The following is a 6,146-nucleotide window of genomic DNA, read 5'->3' on the forward strand; positions in this document are numbered from 1 at the left end:
AAATCATAATAGTGTGTCACTTTCTGTGGATATTAATTTAACCCTTCCTTTCTCCTTGTTCCTTCTGTACTACTGCAGTAGCTGAGCGCCTTCTACATAGAATGAATATCATTAAAGAAGTCCTATTGAAGAGACTTCACAGTATACCTGGCACTTTCCCTACATCAGGATTTAACAACAAATAGTTTATTTGACTATTGTGCAGATTTTGTTACCGGTTGAATATCTATTTGACTAAACTGCTATCAATAGAGGATCTGATGGTGTAGATGCTTAACTGCAGATATTAATTGTGAGTTACCTTCCAGTCTTCACTTTGATTTGAACAAAATATTATAGTATACATCCAGAAAGTATAAAAAGAAAAGCCATTAATGACACACACAAACAAAGACAATATTACATTTGAAACTGTGGCTCCGAATTTCAAAGCATGATGAATTTAGTGTGTCATGCTAAAAGCTGATCCATTGTAAGTGCTAAAACCAGCATATATACTATTGAAATCAGGAACCTATGTTGTTGGTATTCTTGAAGTTACATAATTGAATGAGACGTGTGTAACCAATTTAACTATAATGCAATGACAAGGAAATTAGCTTCTACAAGCTTCGACTATTCAGTGTGTTTAATGTACCTAGAGCCCCAAAATACATGTATTTATTACCAAACCCTGTGGATAAACAGAAGTAAATCATCCCCAAGAAAACCTGCTGATAACCATATGCTGTAGTTGGCAGTCAGATAAGTTGTTTTCAGTGCAACTACTGTAGAGTATTGTACCTGGAGTCTGAAAGATGTTACATACAAGACTAAGTTAGCAATGCTGAAAAACTTGGTCCTTTAGCTAATATGTATTAATACTAACAGTATGTGTAAAATAAATATGGCTAAATGCAGTGTAACTAATGTGTAATTAGTATAACAGTGTTAGGTAAGTGCAAAGGGAGCTGAGAGGAGTTAAATGTTCACAAGGCAAAGGTCTGTGTATCTTCATGACCCTGCTGAAGCTATTACAGGTTTTCTGTCCTCCAGGTTCTGCAGAGAAAGTGAGGAATCATTATCATATCTCTGATGCAAGACTTCTTCATTTGCATCCGATTTGATTTGCTGGGCAAGGAGAGGGGGGTTGGTTTGGTTTGTGGGGTTTTTTTACATGTGTATCTCTGGCAGCTCCTCTCTAGTTACTCACCTGAAGAAGACACTTAGATATGTGATTTCATCAAAAAATAATGGGGTAAATTAAGACAAAGTCTAGGAAAAATGGTGCTTTAGCCTAGAAGAAATTTCAGTTGTGAACAAAAATCTTCATTCTGTCCAATAACAAATCCTTTTTTGACTGCAGCCACTTAAAAAATGGACATCAGGCAGATCAAATGACTCCTGAACTCTGGAGGGCATTGAAGCTCTTCAGCTTTGAAAGTAAGTAGGGATATTGTTGCAATAACTTGGGATATTGACTACAAATCAGATGACGGCTCTTGATCATTTTCTTGCAGATCACTAGCATGAAAGGGGATTTGTGAAAAATAAACATTTCCACCTCCCTCAAATAGTAATAAAAAAATCCAGCAAAACAAAGAAGCAGTTGGCTAAATTCAGCATTCACATACATGTGCCATTTCCCATTTGTAATCAATGAAAAACTTCTGTATACACCCCAGGGCAAAATCTGGCTCATCATATGTAACGCTTTAACATTAATTTAGGATGATTAATGATCAAGTCAGTAGCTGTGTAATATTTGTGAATTCTATTCTACCACTGCTTAACTTTATATTATTTTTAAATTTACAGCTGCCATGGAAAATGACCAGAAATCTACAATCTGAGAAAATCCATCCATCATCTTCAGGCAGTCTTCCAATCTGTTAGCTTTAGCTGCTACTAATAAGTGTCTCAGTCCAGGAAAAGCAATTATTACGATGTTTCACAGAATAGCTTCCAGATAGCATATGATGTAAACTGCTCTTGGGCACCATTTCTTCTAAGGTAGCAGTCTTTTTTATTTCAGTAAGCAACTTTACCAATGCGAGTGCCATAAAAACAGAGGTTGAGAAGCAGAGCTGTTGGAAATGAGGATTGACCATAGCTACTGTGCCCATGTACACCTTCCAAAGACTCGGATCACTATGCCTTGTAAAGCCCTTGTTATGGATTTTATCGATGTGCAGACTCTTTGAGTAAGGATGAGAGTGACTACATGTGATCGAGATGTAGTCACTACCATGGTACATCACATAGGGCCAAATCAGCCATCCTGTTTTGACTGAAGGTTCATGTCCAGAAAGTGATATTTCATCTGCTGTCTAACATACATAATCCACAATACAAAACAAGCCCAAACTCAGTGCATTAGCATTTCTATTTTATTTCTTGCTATTTTGAGGCCCTTAATAAAAATGCAGCATTATTGCAGCTGCTGCCTGCATCAGAACCTCGATCGGTACGCTTGCACGTGGCAGTCACTTGCATTTTTTTTTTCCGGTGCTTTATGAGGGAGCTGCCACTTGAGAGCATCGCTGTGAAGGTGTTCACTGGCCTGGAGAGATGGAGGCCCCCTCAACGTAATAAAGAAGTGTTGTTAGGTAAGTTAGGTGGATATCCTGCAGATGTAGACAGGCCAGTGAAGGAACTCATCTGAGCTCCAAATGCAGAGAGCTTCCTCTTAGAGAAGGGGAAACCAAACAAGGAGAGCATCAAAGGAGCAGTGTGTGGTTTATCTAGGAGTAGCCTTCACCTACAACTATCCTCACTGTAACCTGGTTTCTATAATGAGGGATCTCTGGCAAGAGACTGAGGAGGAAAAATTGACAGCTTCTTTATGACAACAAACATACATTGGCAAAGCTCTACTTTAGGCCTTTAGAGCCAACGCATTTAGGATCAGTCAGATAATCATACGGTGGCATCTTACCAAGCCTCTCCGATTAGTTTTTATTGAAAGTTCCTTGCTACTAGTTTCTGGCTGTTCTTCACACGTCTTTGTAAGCAGATGTTAGCTCATGAGTAACTTTGGAATCAATTCAGTCTGCCTCTGCTAGACTCCTTGATCTTGATGGCTGTTGTTAGCAGATGACATTCAACATGCTTCCAGATACCCATCTACCTCATCAGACTGAATGACTTGTCTGTTCAATTCCACTTTTGTAGCATATTATAGATCGTCTTGGCGTGTTTGGATTTCTGATTGCAGACTTGCTTTCTGAACCTTGAAGAATTTGACACTAAGAGGAAAGCATGGTCTAGATTCCTTCTGAAAATTTCAGATGAATGTGCTAGATCTTTCTGCATAATATGTAATCCAAACCTAGATACCTATTTACTTTGCAAGCAAAATTTTGGTCTTGAATACCATTGTCGAGTTGTTTTTCTAGGAGAAATGAAATCAATGGGACCATGGTATGCTTATAATCTTGGTTTGGCAATTGGTTCTTAATTAAGGAGATACATATACTGGAGAGTTAGAAACCATAATTTACCTGGCTTAAAAGAAGCTGTTTGGTATATCAAGATATTTGTTTTAAATGATCAAAGCTATTTTGGCCAGCAGATGTGCGTACACATACCTGTTCTTAAAATATGTGTAAGCATTCATCCTAATATACATGCATTCCTTATATATATTATTTGGATATAATTTGTACATCATTGTTCCTTATAAATATGTAAAATTCCTTCTTATATGTACATACATATACACATGTTCCTCCTCAATATGTCCTCTTGCCTTTAATTGTTGAAGACTGATGGATGCCAGCAAGCAATCTAGTTTTGACATCTAATAATAGGGTAAGATACATTGCTGAAAGGTCAGCAGTTGGTGTTTGGGAGTTCTTGGTCCCCTGGACACCCTGAAAATAAGTGTGTGGAAAGGTTGATCTTGCCATAAGGCTTGTGAGCCAATCAGAGTTTGACTATAGGCAGGTCTACACTCTTCATGCAAGTCATAGGCAGATTAAAATATTCGTCAACTTAGTTACGTGTCCTTTGTTCTCCTGGGCAGTAGTTCTACTGTAGCGAGATGGAAGATGTTAAAATTAGTTATTTTTCCCTGGACAGGAGGAATGAGAGCTTCTGCCTTACCAAATTTTTTTTGCTTCATGTGAACTATTTTTGGGCATTAGTGATGAAATATATTAAAATGTGATGATGAAATTGTGAGCAGGAAACATTTAACGGTGCCTGCTTGATTCCTGACAGCATTATGCTATCTGTAATGATGAGAAAGGTAAAAAAAAAAAAAAAAAGACATTTCCTGTTTGCCAGATGCTCTGTAGCACTAACAGAAAGAAGTCTAACAGTCAGACCATTTCAAGGCTAGAAATTATTATAGGCCTAGTGAACTGAAAAAGCACTACTTCTTTCTGTCTATTATAGCAGAACATTCTTTTAATTAAATATGTAAATGAAGATGTGTATGAGCAATAAATATCAAGTTTAAAGTCATGCTTTGCCATTAGTTTGAAACCAGAAATCATGACTGCTTTCCTAGAGACGTCCATTTGCAGTGGGAGTGATTCTGGTCTTTTTGGTATTACTCTGTTATTTTACAGCAATGTGCTCAGCCTGTAAAGTACATGCCATTAACAAACAGATTTTTCTTTTTTTCATCTAGATATTAATTTTCTTCTATAAGACAGTCTTGTTCCCTAAATCTTTACAGACCTATCACTCAGGTTATGTGCACAACTCTTTGACAGTTCTTCATCTCTTCCTAAAGCAAAAAGTCAGAGAGAAAACAAGGAGTTCTTATGCCTCAGAACTTGAAAACTACTCTGATCTAGATGCCACTAAAGCACAAGTGTAACAGTACATATTTTCAACAGATAATGACTAGATGTAGAATACAACATTCCAGACACACCAGATGACTGTATTCAAATTCATACGAGTGTTTTGTCTGAGTAATATACCCTCCTGAGAGGTGTGGGAAAAGGGGTGGCATTTTTTCCATTTTCTACTTTGCAACTTATCGAGGTCCCCAAAGTCATGTTTCCTTACATTGTTCCTTTGTACTTGCTGGGTTTGTCAGAAGAGATGTGTGAATGAATACAGATCTGAATTCTCCACTGCTTTTGGGGCTTGGTTCAAAGAGGATTGGCAGCCATAGAAGGATCTCAGCAAAGGCTTCCATGACTTCTAGTTATGTCATTAATGAAGACCTTTTGAACATTTTGGTCTTCAGCCTTCCATAGGAAGAGGAATAATGATCCTGCCTTTGAAAAGGGTTTTGAAATTGCCAGAGATGGAGATATTAATCACTGTTATACCTTCTTACAAGCAGTAAGAAATGAAATAGCATTTAATGGAAAGACTGTGTTTTATTATATTTACAACAATAGAACTGGAATATAACCTTTTTATTTAAAAATCAAGCTGCAGATTAGGTTTTGATTGCAGTATTTTGTACTGAAAATAAGAATAATGGAAGCAATTAAGTATTCATAGTCCTGCTCTCAAACAAACACCTTTCATGGTGAGCCTGTTTATGCAACTGAGTGTGCCATACAATTGTTTTTATTACCTTCTTATAAAACAGCCTGTATAAAACACTTTTTTTTTTATTGTTTCTTTGTGTATTGTTGAGCGTGTTTGCATTCTAAAGGGCTTTGCCTCATTAAAGCAATTACTGTAAACTTGCTGTAGTTTGTTGCTTTTTTTTTCCCCTTCTCCCTCTGAGCACTAGAAATATTCATACAGAGCTCTTGCCCAGCCAGGATGTTCTGTGTCTCCCAAGGCTAGCAGTGGGAAGCTTCATTCCAAGGATAAAAAAAATCTGCGGAGATTTTCTTTATCTGGAGCATCAAACCAGCAGTGAGCCTGAATGGGGGGAGGGAAATATGGTTGCACTCTGCCTGCTCTAGCATCCTCTGCCCTCCCTCTTCTTGACACAAGCATGAAAAGAGCAGAGACTTCCATGTGAGGGGAGGAAATAAAAGAAAGATGGATGGGTCTGGTATGGGGCAAGATTTTGATCGATTCTCATATGGGTTTTGTTGTTTTCAAGGGGGAAGGCCATTCTTCACCCCTGCCCATGACAGTCCTCACCCTCTGCCCACATCTAGGATTCACTTAATCAGATGGAAGGGACCTCCAGCTCCTCCCCATAATACCTCAGTTACCCCTGCTCAGCTGGTGAGGTG

At 38.0% G+C, this 6,146-nt stretch overlaps 1 long non-coding RNA gene across 3 annotated transcripts in view; it reads left to right on the plus strand.

Annotated features, from left to right (window-relative positions):
* The window catches only part of LOC142600795 (uncharacterized), a 41,435-nt gene extending 35,831 nt beyond the window's left edge, over window positions 1-5,604 (plus strand). For all 3 annotated transcript variants that reach the window (XR_012834356.1, XR_012834354.1, XR_012834355.1), the window contains exons 2-3: window positions 1,346-1,422; window positions 1,798-5,604. This is a non-coding gene — a long non-coding RNA (uncharacterized LOC142600795). The remainder of the gene's footprint in view (window positions 1-1,345; window positions 1,423-1,797) is intronic.
* Window positions 5,605-6,146: the final 542 nt, after the last annotated feature.

The sequence above is a fragment of the Balearica regulorum genome, chromosome 2 (assembly GCF_011004875.1).
Source record: "Balearica regulorum gibbericeps isolate bBalReg1 chromosome 2, bBalReg1.pri, whole genome shotgun sequence".
NCBI classification, from domain to species: domain Eukaryota; kingdom Metazoa; phylum Chordata; class Aves; order Gruiformes; family Gruidae; genus Balearica; species Balearica regulorum.